Source organism: Macrotis lagotis, chromosome 2 (genome assembly GCF_037893015.1).
Source record: "Macrotis lagotis isolate mMagLag1 chromosome 2, bilby.v1.9.chrom.fasta, whole genome shotgun sequence".
In the NCBI taxonomy this organism is placed as follows: Eukaryota; Metazoa; Chordata; class Mammalia; order Peramelemorphia; family Peramelidae; genus Macrotis; species Macrotis lagotis.
Window position 1 is genome coordinate 286,552,613 of NC_133659.1, and position 19,709 is coordinate 286,572,321.

Here is a 19,709-nt window from a genome sequence, read left to right on the forward strand (position 1 = left end):
CTGAATTAAGGGAATTTGGCTAATGTACCAGAATTTCTAGTTATGGCTCTAAAAAGAACTAGGATCTTAGTCTCTATTATACTCTTTCCACCATTCCCCAGTGAAGGTTCTATTTCACCACATTTGCTATTCATATTTATTCATTTCTGGTGGCAGTTAATTCTTATCTTAGCTTAGAAGATATTACTATTTAAAATATCCTTGTCTCTTCAGGGTTTTTAGTGATGTTTTGTTTTGAACTGAAGAATGGGGGAATTAAAAGAGAAGCACTGAATCTGACTTCAGAACGTTTCTGTACTAGTTAATCAGGGGCAGAGTTTTTCACATATTTTTCATCAAACTTGTGACAGCAGAACTGGCTTATGACTGGGTAATTGATTGCTTGATTTTTTTATCATGCTGAGAGGCCTTGGAAATATTTTATTGTATTGATTAAGGACTCAGCATTTCTGTACAACAGATTGTTTGCATTTTTGGCAGACTCCCAGAATAATGCTGTAATAGTCTCAAGATAATCTAACAATCACATTTTCTAAATTAAGTCATGTATTGATTTTTATTTTTATTAAATTTTCTGTCCAGTGGAGCTGAGAAAGGAGTCTCCCAATCATTTCTCCCCTGAGGGAGTACAGTTTACAATGCCACTGCTTGTTTCCTGAAAGCTTCCCTCCTCCTTATTCTTCACCAATCTGGAAGCAGTACCTAGTTTCTATCCTAGGGTCAGCAGAACATGACTGAAATTAAATGGACCTGGACTGTCTGAAATTCTAGGAAAGGATCTTAAAAAATAATCTGATTCCATAAAGAACATGATTTCCATGATAACATTTAGTTTGGGTTCATTAGACAATTTTGATGCTTCTTCCAATTAAAAAAATTATAAACAAGGAAATTGACAACAAACAAGTGTATTGAAATAAACCAGAAAAAGAGGATCATATACGTAATTAATGAATCTAATACATACAATTGTTTAAAATATATGCATGTGGTTTGTATAATTTAATAGTGGTAACATTACCTTTCTTGATTGTTTTCCTTCTTAATTTCCTTCTGCTTTCTTCAGTTATTTTTAAACATTTAATTGACACTTTTCTGTATTTTTGTATCACTATCCCTAAATCTTTACATTCTTCCTTGATTCACCCCCACCCAAATAAAAAAAAAACTTTTTTTTAACAAATAAGTATAGTCAGGAAAAATAAATTTGCTTTATATTTCACCAGAGATGATAATATGTGTATCATTTCATACCTATAGTATGTCAGCTTTCCACCAAAAGATAAGAATCTAATTTGATCATCAGTCTTCTAGAGTATGTAATTGGTCATCACATTGATCAAATTCTTATCATTCAAGTTTATTATCATTTACAATGTTTTGGTCATTATATAATAGCTCTCTTAAACCTGACTGCTTCACTCTGCATCATTTCATCCAAGCTTTTCCAGATTTTTCTGTAATTTATCATTTCATAATTTTCTATAGCAAAATAATACTATATTATACAAGGTAATTATAATTTATTATTATTCCCCAATTTGTGAACATTTCCTAATTTTTCAATTCCTGACTTTGACAAAAGTTGCTGGTATAAATATAAGTTATACATATGGGTTCTTTTCCTCTTTCTTTTATTTCTTTGTGATATTAGCATGACCCTATTTATGTTTTCTTGACAAAGATATTTTAGAAGTTTGTCATTTCCTTCTCAATCTCATTTGACAAATGAGAAAATAGAAACAAACATGTTAAATAACTTGTGTCCTAGACCAGATTTCTGATTTACCTGACTCCGGGCTCAGTGTTTCATCTATTGCACCAACTGCCATTCTTTCCCCATAGGACCTCCAATAATTGTCATTTGCCTTTTATTTGGTCATTCTTGTTAATAATAAATGAGTTTTAGTTTTCATTCCTCTAATTAACAGTATTTAGACCATTTTATTTGGTTACTGCTAGTTTGAATATTTGTCCATGAGAAGTACCTAGTCATATTCTTTTATCCATATGTCCAATTTCTTGTTCATAAATGTATATATTCACTATACATCAGATCTTTATTAGAGGAATTTGCTGCAAAGATATCCCCCAGGTAATTATTTGTCTTCTAATTCTAATTACATTAGTTTTGCTTGTGACAAAGAACCCCCACAAGTTTTATGTAATCAAAATTCTCAGTTTTGCCCTATTCATTCTTTTCAAAATTATTTACTATTCTAAGTTTTTTCCCCCATGGTCATACCATGCATTTGAATCCATGTGATATTTAGCATGCTTAATGTCTGAAATCTTAGTATAAGCCTAATTTCTCTCAAACTTCTTTACAATTTTCCTAGTAGATTTTGTCAAATAGTAAGATCTTATCTCATGGGTTGTATAATTTAATAGTAGTAACATTACCTTTCTTGATTGTTTTCCTTCTTAATTTCCTTCTGCTTTCTTCAGTTATTTTTAAACATTTAATTGACACTTTTCTTTATTTTTTGTATCACTATCCCTAAATATCCCTATATTTGAATATATAGAACTCTATGCTTTAAGTTCAATTATTTCTCAGTGTTTGTGTGCCTGTTCTATTGATCAATTCTTCTATTTTTTAACTGACATTAAATTGCTGTGATGATTCCTGCATTGTAGTTTGGTTTGAGATTTTGGACAGCTAGCCTTCCTCACTTTTTTTAAACTATCTGCTTTTAAGATTCTTGTCTTTTGTTTCTCTACATAATTTTGTCTACTTTTATGAGTAATATTATTAACCAAATTCTTCCAATTATTTTATCTAATTTCATCATCATTTGTTGTGAGTTCTTTTTATTATTTTTTTCAGAATTGATGATTTAACTTTTATTTCTTTTTAAAATAGAATTAATAGTAGATCAATTGTATTATTTTGGAAAGGGAACTTCTTGTTTCTTTCATCAATTCAATAGTTTGCTTTCTCTTATTTCTTTTTTTATTTTCAGAATTCTCATTTTTGTATTTAGCTGTTTTGTCCATTGCTCATTTTTCAGTTACACGTACCATTTCATCAATACATTCCTACCTTTTGTTGAGGAAAGTGTTTAGAGATTTATATTTTCTACTAAGAGCTGTTTTAGCCATATCTGGATATATTTTCTCATTGTAATAATTTCATTTGATCAAATTATGTATTGTTTCTATGAGTTATACTTTGAGTAAATAATAATCTCAAAGGAATTAAATAACTTTTCATTAAATTTTGAATTCTGAGTTCATGTTGAGTTCGAACTACCTCTTCTTTTTTGTATAATACATTCTCCATCAGTCTCCATTTTTAATCTGATTAAATCTTAATATTTCAAGTGTATTTCTTCTAATCACCACATTCTGAAATTCTCATTTTTGATCCATTTTGGTATGTTTCTTCATTTTGTGTGTGAATTCATATCATTTACACTTATAATTACGATTGCTAATTGCACATTTACTTTTAACTTATCCTGTTATATGATCATCCTCTCTTCGTCTCCTTAGTTTTCATTTTAAAGATTCTGCTCAGGTCAGGTCCTTCCAATAGTAATATTTCAAAGACCTCTATTCTGTTAAAGCTCTATTCTTCTCTTGTAAGATGAGTTTCTATTCTTATGGTAAATTTTTCTTACTTGCATGATATTTGACATTTTGGAATATTATATTTCAAAAGTTTCTCTCATTTACAACAGTTGCAGCATAATCTTGTATAATTTTGCTTGTAATTCCTTAGTAGTTGAAATCTTTCTTTCTAGTTGCTTATAATATTTATTTTCCTTCTCTTCACAAAGAAATCTGATCTCAGATTTTGGTTATAATAATCCTAAATGTTTTTTTTTCTTTGTGGTTTTATTCAACTAGTGATTAGTGGATTATTTTTATCTTCATTTTGCCCTACAGCTCTAATAGATTTGATGGGGGGGTTAATTATGTTTTTTTTAAATATCACAACCAATTTTTTTATCACAGTTTTGGTGAATCTAAAGTTTCATAAACTATTTGTCCTTGATCTCTTGATCTGTTTTCTAGGACAGTTTTTTTTTTCTGATACTGTGTCACAAGAGTGGATTTTTCCTATTTTTTTAGTCCTTTGTCATTCATCTAATAGTTTTAATTTACTCATTGAATCATTGGCTTCTGTTTGCTTGATTCTATTTTTCAGGAAGTCCATTCTTTTTAGGAAGCCTTTCTACCTTTTTTTTCTAAACTATTTATTCTCCTAATTGTTTTATTCATAAGCGTTGTAATTCCATTATTTTAATCTCTTATTGTTTTCCATCTAGCCACCCTTCTTGATGTTATGATCAAGTCATTATTCCTGCTGAGTTTCTCTTTGTTCTTGCAATGAAACTATACTTTTTCCAAGTAGATTTCATGGGCTTCTCTTAACATGTAATATTTCTTCATTCCATTTGATATTTTCTTTTGTCTGTTTTGGTTTTCAATCTCTGTTTCCAAATCAGGGCTTTCTATTAGGTCCATTCTTTGTTCCCTCATATACTCAAACAGAGAGAAAAATCCCTATTTGATTGTTTGCTCTAGATTATCCTGCCCCTGAAATTATGAAATAATATGCTTAAGATTAAACTCTACCCTCTCTCAAATTTCCCTAGCCATTGAGTTTGCTTTTTCATTAATCAACCTGGTTTTTGACTTTGATCTTTTCTGTATAAATCTCAAATGTGAGCTGATATCATGCCTTACTGAGTTCCTGTCATAACCCAATAGAAACTCATTCAATGTACAGATAATGAGACTGTTACAAAGTGCTGCTTGTATTATTCTGTTGTAATGTCTGTCTTTTGTAGTAGCTAAGAACACTAGTAACTAAAAACACTGACTTCAGAAATCAGGTAGGTTATTTGTATTGAGGCTTCTTGGATGCTCTGCTAGATTATTCCTTTAATAAAAGAGATACTGGCATGCTAATTTGTTGTGCAACCCCACAGTTTTCTATAGTGAAGATTCTCAAACAACCTACTCTTCCCTACTCCTACTGTCCTCCAAATTTACCTCCTTCTCTCTGCTAACACAATCATTACAGCATTGGTTTAAATTCTCATTTCTCCATGCATAGACTACTGCAATAGCTTGCTAATGGACCTGCTCATCTCATGTCTCACCCCATGCCAAACCATCATCCATTAACATTAAATCACTAAAGTAATTTTTTTGAAAGCTCAGGTCTGACCATATCATGTCCCTATTCAATTGGCTTTCTATTGCCATCAGGATCAAATATAAAATGCTCTGTTTGACATTCAAAACCCTTCAAAATCTAGCCTCTTCCCACCCATTCAGTCTTCTTACAACTATTACATAGCATTACACTGATTCATTGACACTGACTTCTGGGTGTTCCTCTTACAAAACATTCCAAATTCTAGGCATATTCTCTGGGTATCCTCTAGGACTTGAAAGCTCCTTATCCTATCTCCACCTACAGATCTTTCTGGTTTCCTTTAAGTATCAACTAAATTCCCATCTTCTTTAGGAAGCATTTGTCAAACTCTCCAATTCTTATGATTTCTCTTTTATATACTTCCTATTTATCTTGTTCATAAGTTGTTTATGCATATTTACTTGTTTGTTTTCTCCCTATTAGATTGTGAGCACCTTGAGGTCAGGGACTGTTTTTTACCTCTTTTTAACTCAGTGCTTAACACAGTAGGTGCTTAAAAAATACTCATTATCTATTGATTGCTTAAATACAAGTGAAAATATTGAATCCAGGTTTGCCATTTCTAACATTCATTGGCACTTCAATGAATTGTGGCCAATGATGACCATTTCAATTATGAAAATAAACCACAAAATTCCATAAATGTTTTAGTTATTACTTTTTTTAACTTAAGTTGATATCTGTTGGCTTTACCTGACTTTCATTTCTTGATATATCTCCCCCCCCACAGAAAAAAAGGAGAATTATTCCTAATGACAAAGATGAAAAAGAAAGAAAAAGCATAGAAGCTCAGCAAAATTACATTACTAGAATCTGACAGCATATACAAAATTTCATTTGTCTACTTGCCTGTCTCCATGGGGTCAGCTCTTGCCTCTACTTCAGTTTCCTTATCTATCAAATTGAGATAATAATAACACTTACCTCACAGGTTTATTGTGAGGATCAAATGAGATAATATTGGTAAGACGTTTGTAAACCTAAAAGTGCTACATAATTGATAACTATTATTATTATTACAAAGGAAACAATAGCAAAAATGATATCTAGAGCTTTGCTATTTACAAAGTACTTTCTTTCTTTTTTTTTGCAAAGCAATATTGTTAAGTGATTTGCCCGAGGCCACACAACTAGGTAATCATTAAGTGTCTGAGGCCAGATTTGAACTCAGGTATTCCTGACTCCAAGGTTGGTGCTCTATCCACTGTGCCACCTAGCTGCCCCCTACAAATTATAGCATTTTGTACGGGCAAAAGAACTTGTAGAAACAACTGATCTAGAAACCAAGTTCCTTCATGTTACAATGTTCACTATCTTGGGCAAACTTGGCTGGATCCCAGAAATAAATGCTGTTATGGAAAAGGGAGAGAAGAATGAAAATACAGAATGTAAATTGAATACAGTAGCCTAGAGAACTTGGTACTACCTGGGGAGGGGAGTAAATCATAGCCCATATTAGAGGAGGGGTAGTTCATCCCCCAATTGTGTATGTAGCTCCTGTCTTGTGTCACTTTGGAATGACCTAACAGGATGAGGGAATGACCCTAGCTAAGGGAAGAGTGACTTTAACTTGAAGTTATGAATTTGATGTGAATAGTTTTGGAAGAAAGAACTGTGAGGGATCATGCCCTCAACCTTCTAGAAGAGACACAAAGGATAAAACAAAATTGAAGAAGGGATATCATTTAGGGGTTTAATTGAGACAAGACAAGTAACAGGCTCATTTATCTAAGGGAAAGTATAATAATTTCAGATTATACCATTGTCATCATACAATGAAAATGCTTAAATGTCAGAGCTCAATTTTGTGTCTAGTAAAAAAAAAAGCATACAAGGCTACTAGCCTTTCACTGTGAAATCAAGATTAATTTGCATTTTGGAGGGTGTGAGTTGTAGAAGAGAAAATGTCACACACACATATACCCACTAGGAATAAAAGCATGGCCTGTCCCTAAGTCTTTGTATGCCCTTTTTGCCTGTAAACCATCAAAAGGTGTGTATCTATTAACATATTAGGTTGTAGGGTTTGCAGACTCTTCTGACAGCAGAGATTTATGAACAATGTTAAGTATTCTGCAACATATTCCTGTATTCTCTCCTGAATCTTAACCAGTCACTTGCTTCCCAGCCAAACTGTGACTGAAGATGTACCATGGAAGGATATCCTGAGGTGGGCTCACCATTGAAAGATCCCTAGTAAAGACAAGATTTAGAGGTGAAATGAGGCTCTAATATGACCCAAGCTCTTAAGAAAAAGTTTGTCTTATAATTTCCATCAACTTTTAAATAAACACTGGGAAATGGGCCTTTAATAAGTTAGTAAAAGGGGGAGGAGGGGTGGTTGTATGTAACAAACTTCCCACAAAATCAAGGAAGAGATGACACAACAATGAAAATTTGGTAGACTGAGTATAATTAGAAAAATTCAACATTCCAAAAGGGCATGTCTTATTTACTTTGCTTTTTGGGAAATACTTTATAGCAGATGTGTCCTTGAGAAAAAAACAGCTCATTGGGCAGCTCCAAAGAGATGACAATCACTAGGGAAACTTCTAGTTTCATCACTGCACACCCTGAGATAAATCCCACTGTCTATTTTCTCCTCCTGCCTGATCATTCTTCATCCTCTCCATTTTTCCATGTGAACTGGGAAGTACACCTAAGTTGAATAAATGAATGAATAAAAAATATTTAAGTTTTTTACAATGTGCCAGTGATTGTACTAAATACTGGAAATATAAATATAAAATTGAGACAGTCCTTGACCTCAAGGAGCTTATGTTCCAAGAAGCTTATATTTGTCTCTAAGGAGAGGAAGCACAAATAAAAGAGTTCAGGATGGAAGAGGTATGCACATGAAGAGAGAAGTGATGTGGAGGACTGGCTCTGGAGAAATCAAGGGGAATTATTGCCTTTCTGAGCCCAGGATCTCAGGTGCCAAAATCAGAGATTTGAGTCAACTTAAAATATAGATTGTCTTCATCAGGATAGGAGTCCATATCTTAAGGAAAGGAAAAAATGGGTGTATTAGGTGACTCTAGAGGGAGGCAGAACTGGATTCAAATTCTGTCTGTGATAGGAGGGTGGGTAAGTTGCAATCTCTTACTGCCCCATTCTGAAGATGATAATAAGAAGTAGTTTACATTTACATAAGAACAATTAGGTGGGATAGCGAATAGAGTGCTAGCTTGGAATCAGGAAGATCTGAGTTCAAATCCAGCCTCAGATATTTACTAGCTGTATGACAGTGAACAAGTCAACTGACTCCGTTTGCCTCAGTTTCTCATCTGTAAAATGAGCTGGAGAAGGAAATGACAAACAACAGCTCCATTATCTTTGCCAAGAAAACCCCAAAATATGTTTTAAAGAAACAGATATAAATGGAAAATATTTTTTTAGGTTTTTTTTCAAGGCAAACAGGGTTAAGTGGCTTGCTCAAGGCCACACAGCTAGGTAATTATTAAATATCTGAAACCAGATTTGAACCCAGGTACTCCTGACTCCAGGGCCTGTGCTTTATCCACCTAGCCATCCCATAAATGGAAAATATTTATATAGCACTTTAAGGTTTGCAAAACACTCTACATATATTATCTCATTTGATCTTCACAAACACCTGAGAAGTGGGAACTATTATCACAGCTATCTTACAGATGAGAAGCCAGAAGCTGACAGAGGTTAAAGGACTAATAAGTCACTAAGGGCCAGGGGCTGGATTTTATAAGTGGCTAAATGGCATTGATTGTGGGTAATTTACACAAATTCCTATACTGATGGAGTCACAGGTCCAAACAAAAGTTTTAAAAATAAATGATCCAGAAGTAGCAGCTGTGCTGTGTTTTCTTATCTGGGACAGCAATTATTTAACAATGGGCTTTTGGGGGATAGGGGATGGGAGGAGGCTAAGGGAGACAGTGGAGCAATGTGTGCTCTGTACAGTTTTAAGTTTAATCTTCACATTAAATTTTTCTCCATCAATTTTATAAATCTAGGCAATCAACAAAATAATAAATCAAGCCTTAAATTGTAGCATTTGCCAATTTTGCCAATTTACTCACAACTGGAAATCTGACAATCAGCTCTCCTGCCACCCTTTACAGTGTAAGGGCAATATACAGCAATGAGTTTTATTCTCAAGATACACTAGAAGGAAACAAAAAGCTTTTGTCTGGTTTGCTGGTGCTGGTATTGCAAATGTTACTTTTCTGCCTCAGTTTTATTACTGCCTTCCAGCTGCCCATTTAAAAGCCAGAGCATGATAATGGCTTCTTTTGGCTTTTGCAAAATGTCACAGATCCTATTTAGCTCATAGATCACCTAACGCAAGGCTACAACTTCTCTTCTAAACATTGCATTAATCGCTTAAATGTCTAACAACATGAGTTATAGGCCTGGCAACAAAATGGTTTCTCCTTTTGGCACCCTTATTTTTCCCCTTCTCTTATTATTACAGAAAAACCAAACAAATACTTCACAGTGGACACTTATGTCATATCCTCAGGGTTCAAATAATACCACTTTGTTTTTACCTGTCTTCTAAAGGCTCACTGGATTTTGTAGGCATTAACTCATTCGTTCCTAAGATGTAACCCAACATATGATAAAGGGGGCAGCAATTTACAAAGCAGTAGAATACTGCTGTCTGGTGAAGAAAGGCATTCTTATAGGGACCAGTTCACTGTCTGTTTTCATCTTATTACAGAGGAAGGGCAACACTGGACAACCCATTGAACACTGACCCCAGGGGACAGGAGATTGAATTTTTCCCCCTGGCTCCTCTAAGGACAAGGCAGGTGATCTCAACCACTCTTGGCCTCTCTTTCCTCATCTATAAAGAAAAATAAAAAGGTTGACTAGATTAGGGGGGTTTAAACTGTAGTCCATGAATTTATTTTGTAATAGCTTTATAACTTGTTATTACTCAGCTGTGTCCCACTCTTCATGACCATATTGACCATACCGTCTATGGAGTTTTCTTTCTTTTTTTTAAACAAGGCAATGGGTTTAAGTGACTTGTCCAAGGTCACACAGCTAGGTAATTAAGTGTCTGAGGTCAAATTTGAACTCAGGATCTCCTCTATGGAGTTTTCATAACAAAGACACTGAAGTAGTTGGCCATTTCCTTCTCTAGGGGATTGAGGCAGAGTTTAAGTGACTTACTCAGGGAAACATAGCTAGTCTGTGTCTGATGTCAAATTTGAACTCAGGTTTTCTTCAGGCCCAGCGTTCTCTCCACTGAGCCACCAGGCTGCCTCCTAGTTAGAGCTTAAATCCTTCTTCAGACATTTACTGGCTGTGGGACCCTAAAACAAGTTTACCACTGTTTTCTTATCTATAAAATGAAGATAATAATAGCTCCTTCCTCCCATTATTATTATGAGTATCCAATGAGAAAATAATTATAAAGTGCTTAGCACAATGCCTGGACTTCGTAAGCACTATGTATAAAATGCTGACCATCCGTGGTTTATTTATTTAGTTATCTATTCATTCTTCAACTTATTTACTCATCTATCTATTTATTTATTTATTCATTTGTTCATTCATTCATTTATTTGAGTATTTATATATTTATCTATTCATTCATTGACTTATAATTTCATCTAAATGTTTAGCATTTTTGGTTTATTCATTTATTTACTTATCTGTTTATCCATGTGCATATTCATCTATTTATCTATCCATTCATTCATTTTACCTACTTTTTATGTTTGGATGTATCTAATGTATTTGAAAACATGATCCTCAGAAGGGATCCATAGGCTCAGAAGGGGTCTATGTCAAAGGGGATCTATGACAACCAAAAAAATCACAAACCTATGCCATTAAGGATGCTGCAAGATTCAGATGAGATAATGGGTGTAAAACATTTGGCAAACCTTAAAGCATTCTATAAATGCTGGTTGTTGCTGTTATTATTCTTGTTGTCAACCTCGAGTCCCCAGTCTTCTAAGGGCGTGATGACTTCATTCTCTGAGATGGTATATTGCTAAGCTCAAGCATCGTTAATAGAGCGGCAAAGGGGTGAGCTGGTCAGTGTTTAACAACCAGGCTCTCATGGGAATAAAATGTTTGAGCACACCCCTTTTAGCTTAATATGCACTATTAATCCTTTCTTAAATCTTGATAATCAACAAAACAAAACAGAAAATAAACCCTGATTTTTAGTGATGCTCAATTTCTGAGGTATAAATGTCTATATTGCAAAATCAGACAATTGACTCTCTTTTAAGAGTCATCTCAAAAGCCCCTGCTCTTGATGATCTTTCATATTCCTTACAGCTCAAAATATCCCTGACTCTTCTGTAATGTGCTTTGACCTTTAGAGAAATGGAAACAGCCTAGGCACAACCTAAAGAGACTAAGACTTGGGAGCCTGACCACCTGTATTCAAGCTTCAACTCTGACTCTTACTAGCTCTGTGACCCTGGACTTGTCACTTCAACTCTGTATCCTTCTCTTTCTTCTATAAAATGAGGAATTGGAACTGAATGCTACTTAAGTTCCTTTCTCATTCTAATCTATGAATTTCAAGAAAGTTTTATCCTAATCTACCCAGTCCTCTATTTTGAAAGGTACCAGAAAGAACAAAGAAATGGGCATCACAGAGATATTATGAAGGCACATGAGAATATTTCTGTGTTTATTTAGGGCACTATGATATATGGAAGCTGCTTTTGGGATCTGAGCCCAGAGAAAATCCTTATCTCTGTGTCTCAGGAAAAAAACTGGAGGGGGAAGTGGTCTTAAAAAAAACCTACATTTCCTATGGCTTGGCTGAATAATTCACATAACTAAAAGTTTCACTTCAAATGTGTAAAGGCTGTGAGGCTTTGTGGGTTCAGATTCACCTGGCCTAGGGTAGGAGCAGAAAAACGAGACAGGAGCAGGTTATTCTATTGCTTTTTAATTTGTCTTAGCAGCCAAGAGCAGGTCAACTGGAGATGGCCCCAAATATATTGCCACTGGACCCAGATGGCTCTGGAGAAAGACAGTAGGACTGGTGACTTAGCACAATCTTCTTTCACTTAAATCCATTTTTTTGCCAGTCATGGAATCACCTTCCTGATGTCCTGGTCTTCTTTGAGAAGGAAGGACAACCTAGCAGTCAAGATAAAAATATGGAGGTGGAAGGGGTGGAAGTAGGAGGGAGAGGAGAGAGAAAGACAGAGAGACAGAGAGAGAGAGAGAGAGAGAGAGAGAGAGAGAGAGAGAGAGAGAGAGAGAGAGAGAGAGAGAGAGAGAGAAACAGAGACAGACAGGGCCAGAGACAGAGACAGACAGGGCCAGAGACAGAGACAGACAGAGGGAGACAGACCCAGAGAGATACCATAAGTGCAAGTCTAGAACACCAAATAGCCATGAAAAACTGAGGCTAGGCTTGTCAGAAAGGCAACTGAGTGCTACAGTAGTTAGGGTGCAGGACCTGGAATCAAGAAGATCTGAGTTTAAATTGGACCTTGGGCAACTTTTTAGCTGTGTGAGCCTAGAAAGTCACTTAGGCTTTTAGGCTCAGTTTGCTCAACTGTAAAGTGGGGATAATAATAGTTCCTACCACCCAGAGTCTTTAGGAGGATAAGTTGATATAATATTTATATAGTAATTTGTAAATTTGCAAGAGCTATAGAAATACTAGCTATTATTATATTTAGAAGGCAAACAGTAGAATGCAAACAAGAAGCAGCTAAATCACCAATCCAAAAATCTGTCTGAGACCATCTTCACAAACCCAGCTACAAGTCAAAAAACAAAGGAATCATAGGGTGTCACAGTTTACAGAGGAATTATCAGATATGACAGCAGAAATATATATATATATATGAGCCTGGGGAATAAATTAATAAGGAAATGGAGCAAATGAGAGCCTGGGCAAAACAGCAATGGTGTATGAAAAGAGAATTTGCTCTCAGAGGACTTAAATTCAAATCCTGATTCTGCTTATATTAATCTGATCATGAACCTTCTTGGTCCTTGAGACCACCTCTGCGAAATAAGGGGGTTAGACTAAATGATCTCAAAGGGTTGTTTTTTTTCCCCTTCCAGTCATAGATCTATCTACTTCCTAAATGGCAGTTTACCTTGCTCAGTGATTAAAGCTGAGCACAAACTTTTTATTCTGGTTCCCTATTCCCTTTCTGTCTTCTTTTCTCAGCTATTTCTTTCCTTATGCTATAGCTAGAATGGACCTAGGCATAAATCTCCTTACCTGGATGTCACATTGGCCAAATTAGCAGAATAATTGTTTCGTCTACTTCATTTTGTGTCTCGATTTGGCTTGTCATGGTCTTTCCCCTGCTATTCACCAATCTGTCCAATTTAATTTAATTCAAAGTCCTTTGCCTATAGAATGCAAGGTCATGTGCTGGGTACTGGAGATACAAGCACAATTATCACAGGTCCTGCTCTCAAAGTGTTTATAGTCTAAGGGAGAGGGGAAAGACACAAAGAACAGGAACCATAATACAAGTGGTCGAATGATAAATGCAAAGGAGAAGGCCCCAGCAATGCAGTATGAGACATTTGAGACAAGGAGAGATCACTTTCAGTCAAATGGAGCAGTGGGGTACTGGCTCTAACCAGCCCGGTGGCCCTTTAGATAGTTTGATAAGCATGAAGTCAAGAAGACCTGAGTTCAAATCCAACCTCAGATATTTATTAGCTGTGTAACCTTGGGGAAGTTTCTTAAACTCTGTTTGCCTCAATTTCCTCAACTGTAATAAGGGCATAATACTAGCATCTTCCTCCCAGGGTTGTTATGAGAATCACTTACCAGCAGACCCTGAGAGTGGGGTGGGGTGGGGGGACCAGTCAGAAAAAGGTCAGGAGGAATAGAGAAGAATAGAATAGAATAGAGTACAGAAGAAAAGCATAGAATTGAAGAAGTCAATATTAGTACTTAAGGGAATTCCTTCAATGGATAGAAATGGAGAAGGAAAAAGCAATCCATTTAGAGAGAACAGAATAAACAAAGAGAAAGATATAGGAGAAGAGAAAGGGATAGAAAATAAGTCAGATTATCTGGATTGTAGACTATGTGAAGGTATTTAAGATGAGATGAATGGGTGAATTGAACCCAAAGGACTTTGAATGCCAATGCTGGCAAATTTTATATTACATAATAAGCAATGAGGAGCTACTGCAGATTTTTTCAAGTGGACAAACAATGTGATCAGAGGGTGAAACACTTAGGTACTAATGATATGCCAACCTTTGTCTACAGAGATGATGCTATAATACACTATGTGGACTCTTGAATGATTTCTGATTAGGACAGGGTGTGGAGTAGCCAAAGTCAAGATGGGATTTTAGTTGAAGGATGAATGAAATTTCTTTCTAAAAGTTTTTGTTGTTTAGTCATCTTCACCTCTTTTTAACTTCATTTGGGGTTTTCTTGGCAAAAATATGAGAGGCATTGCCATTTCCTTTTCCAACACATTTTGGAGATAAAGAAACTGAGGCAAATATGGTTAAATGATTTTCAAAAGGTCCCACAGATGGTCAGATGTGACCCCAGGTCTTCCTGACTCCAGGTCCACTATATCAACTACCTCTCTTTTAAGCTTTTACAAAAGGATGTTTACCTCAAAAATATAGCAAGAACATCAGTACAAACATTCTCGTTTAGTACCTCATAGGCAACTTTCTCAGTCTCTGGGCAGTGTGGACTCAGACAATGCAGTTACCACATAGCACTGGTCCTAGAAAATTCACTTCTAAAAGCAGCATTACTTCTACTTGAGTCCTATGCTCAGCTATTGCTGAATTAGTTCCAGGAAAACCTCATCTCCCCACATTGATGCTAGATAGGTTGTACTCTGACCTTTCAAAAACCAAAAGTTTTTAGCCTCAAGCTAAATACACCTAAAACCTAAAACATAGCCACCTAAAACACAATAACCAGTGCCAAAGCAAAGAATGACAGTCATTTACCAGTCCACATGTCAGAGTCAGATGGAAAAGACCTGAGCCTCTTCCCTTTATATTATTGTCTCTCACTATTCATCATTAGCTAAGAAAAATCGTGTGAAGAAAAGGGGTCCAAACAAAAAATATGGATAAAATTTCGATAAGTGATTTTGTAAGGAGGAAGGGAAACCATGCTTTATGAACTTAGAATACCTAAAAAGAAAGTATTATGTGATAATTCTTGAAATTTATTAGAACCTTGAGTATGAAACCAAAATGTTCAACTTACTCAAAAACAATTTCAAGTGTTTTATTTATTTATGCATTCATTAATTTTCATCAGAAGATTCTAGTGGAATAGTGGTAGATTATTCTTGACAAAGACCCGATTTTGAAATCATAGATCAGAGCTTGAACTTCAGATTTCCTAAATCTACTTTGATGAATTGTAGCAAATTATGCAACTTCTTTGGACCTCAGTTTCCTCAAATTGCAAAATGAGGGAGTTAGACTATATTGATAGATATCTTCTAAGATCCCTTCCTCTAAATTTGATGATCTTGTAATTAAAGATTGGCATAAGGAATATTATGTATGATTAGTAGGATGAATTACAGAGAGAAGAGAATAGAGTCAGGGAAACAAATTCAAAGTTTTTTTTCAGTTCTTGGTGAGAAATAGTAAGCAAGTACACTAAGGGTTGTAATAGCAGGAATGAAATACTAGTAATAATCCAGATTTGGATTCTACAGGATTTTGCAGCTTTTGACTCTGTGGGTAAACAAAGAGTTAAGGATAGCATTGAGATTTTTGAGACTAAGTGTATGCAAAGATAGTACCATCAACAGAAACAAAAATAGTAGAGAGAAGAACAGGATTAAAAATTTGCTTTAGGCATGCTGAATTTGACCATTCAGTCAGGCATAGGAAATGGAATGAGCAAGGGAAAGAATAGGGAATAGAGAATAGTTCAATCCGATTGTAATGGAGAGTAGGGTTGTAAGATACCTGATTAGACCCCAATCAAATTAAAATAATCGAGAAATATTTAACAAAATAAATTGAATAGAATTTAGAAAACATCAATCCATGGACTTCTCAGCAATAAGAAGGCCCCATGAGTCCTTATAAAATATTCTGTCATATTATGTATTGTTTGACACCATGGTTTTTGAGTAAGTGAGGTATTACTCATATGAAGGTTTTACTGAAGCTGTTCAATAAACAGTTAGAACAATGCAACCTGGTGATTAAAGTTATATAATTTAATCCAAGAGTATAAATTGAGAAAATTAAAAGAGATAGAACAGATGTCAGTTGCAGAAATTAGAGAATTAGTTAAAAAGAGTGAAGTTTCTAGAAGATGGGTTATTGTTGTTCAGTCATTTAGTTGAGTCTTACTCTTTATAACCCAATTTGGGGTTTTCTTTTTTTCTTTTTAAAAATGTATTTATTTATTTTTCCAATTATATTCCAAATATCCAAAGATATTCATTTTTAAGTTTTTTCAATTATATGTAAAGATATTCATTTTTAAGTTTTCTCCTTTCCCCATTCCCTTCTCCCACTCTAAGATAGCAAATAATCTGATATAGATTACACATCTACAATCATGTTAAACTTATTTTCACATTAGTCATGTTGTAAAATTAGAAACAGAAGGAGAAAACCATAAGAAAGAAAAATTTTAAAGAGTGAAAAAGCATGTTTTGATCTTTCAAACTTCATAGTTCTCTCTCTGGGTGTGATTGATATTTTCCATTACAAGTCTTTTAGACTTGTCTTTGATTACTGTATGGTTGAAAGGAGCTAAATTTATCATAGTCAATCATCATACAATATTGCTGTTAATTTGTACAATGCTCTTATGGTTCTGCTCAGCATCAGATCGTGAAACCTTTTCCAAGTTTTTTTGAAATCTTCCTGTTCACAATTTCTTATAAAATATTAATATTATATTACATTTATATATCATAACTTTTTAGTCATTCCAATTGATGGGCATCCCCTCAATTTTCAATCCTTTGCCAACACAAAAAAGAACTGCTATGTATATTTTTGTACATGTGGGTATTTTCACCATTTTTATGATCTCTTTGGAATACTGACCTGGAAGTGGTATTGTTGGATCAAAAGATGTGCAGTTTTATAACCCTAGGGTCATGGTTCCAAATTGTTCTCCAGAATGGATAGATCAGTTCACAATTCCACCAACAGTTGCATTCCTATCCCAGTTTTCTCACAAGCCCTCCAACACTATTTACTTTTTGATTATCTTAGCCAATTTGATAGGTGTGAGGTGGTATCTCAAGTTGTTTTAATTTTCATTTCTCTAATCAATAATGATTTAGACCATATTTTCATATGACTATGGATAGATTTAGATTCTTCTTTTGAAAACTTCCTGTTCTCATCTTGGACCATTTGTCAATTGGAATTGTATTCTTATATTCTTGTAAATTTGATTCAGTTCTTTGAATGTTTTAGAAATGAGGCATTTATCTGAAACACTGGTTGTAAAGATTGTTTCCTAGTTTTCTGTTATCCTTCTACTCTTGGATGTAATGGTATTGTTTGTACAAAACCTTTTCAATATAATATAATCAAATTGTACATTTTGCATTTCATAATGTTCTCTATCTCTTGTTTGGTCACAAATTCTTCTTCTCTCTATAGATCTGAGTGGAAACAATTCTTTGCTCTTCTAACTGTCTAATGATATCATTTTTTATGTCTAAATAACATACCCAGTTGAGATTTTGGTCTATGCTTCGTTTCTGCCATACTATTTCCAGTTTTGCCAGCAATGTGCTCTTTTTTTTTTTTATCAAATAATGAATTCTTATCCCAGAAACTAAAGTCTTAGGGTTTATCAAATAGTAGATTATATAGTTATTTATTACTCTGTTTTGTGAACCTAACTTATTCCACTGGTCTACTATTTCATTTTGAGTCAGTACCAAATAGTTTGATAACTGCCACTTCATAGTATAGTTTTAAAACTGATATAGTTAGCTACTTTCCTTCACGTTTTTTTAATTAATTCTTAGGATTTTCTTGTCAGAAGTACTGGAATGATTTAAAATCTTCTCCAGGTCATTGTACAGATAAAGAAACAGAGGCATACAAATTTAAATGACTTGTAAAGGGTTTTACAGCTAGCTGAGGCCAGATTTAAATTCAGAAAGATGTATTCCTGACTCCAAGCCCAGCACTCTATCTGCTACACTTCCTAGCCTTCCATTCATAGAGTTGAGGGAGCATCAATTGAGTTAACATGTGTTTGCATTGCTTTATAAACCTTAAATTGATCTGTAAACTCAACTAATGTCAAATTCCAAATCTGGGAAATAAAGCTATTTAAAGATACAATTTTATGCGGCTTCAAGGATATTTTATTGGTTAATATGGTGAGTGATATTAGCATCTCCTTCCACTTTAAAAAATTGGTCATTAATATATGAAAACATAAGCTATTAATTGAATTGAGTTATTGTCCAAAATTAAGGCAGAGCATACTAACACTATATGAGATAGGAACCCAGGTCTTCTGGCCCTCAGATGATGCTCTTTTTACTATGCTACTTTGCTCCTATAGGTAAAGAAAACTGGTTTTCTATTCTCATTACCACAAATGAAACGAGGCCAAGTTGCGGTAATTTTAGTGAAACTTTCATTGAGTCAAAACCTGAAGTATTTGAATGACAAAGTCCTGAAACTGTTATTGGCTTACTCTTAATTTCAAGATTGAAATTGCCTATAATTTGAAAAGAAAGCATAAGCAATTCTAGAATGACTTTTTCTTTCAATCTTTCAAAATGTGAAATGAAACAGCACAGTGTATGCATTAATTACCATCGTAGCAAGACTCAATAATTTTTCTCTATGTATCTCGGAACATTAGGCAAAATGAGAATATTCAAACAGAAGTGAGGGGCAATCATTTCAAGGACAGAAAAAAGTGAGTATTTTGGAACTAGCACCAATCTATGAAGAAGAAAAATGTCAATTTTTAGAAAAGCATTTTTTCATTCCTTAAACTTTGTTCCCCCCTTCCCCTTTATTCACTGAGTAGGTAAAAAGGGATATATGCCTATAATTTCATTAGTGTGAAGAAGATACAGTGTGGAAATCCCACTGATGTTCATCTGAAAAGCACCTTCAATGGTCTTAAGTGAGCTTCCTGGGACACCAAGAGGTTGTATCACTAGTCCATGATCATATAATTAATATGTATCAAATTGGCAGGATTTGAACCCAGATTTTTCTGACTTCAAAATCAACTCTCTATCTTTTCACTTCTACTAATTGTCATGAGCAGTGATAATGTACTAGTTTTGTGTTAAACACTGGGGTAGATACAGAAGTAAACATAATATGGTGCTTGTCCTCAAGGGAAAAGTATACAAATAGCACACTCATAATAGACAGATGACTATACTATTATATTTCAATTTATTAAGTGCATAAGATGAGTATCAGAGGTTTAATGGGAATCTATAGAAAGGAGAGAACATTATCAGACTGGGAGATTAATGAAGACTTCATGGAGGAAGTGAATTGACTGTGAAAAATAGGCAATATTTCAATAGATAGAAACAGAGGTAAAGGAAATGGCCATTTCAAG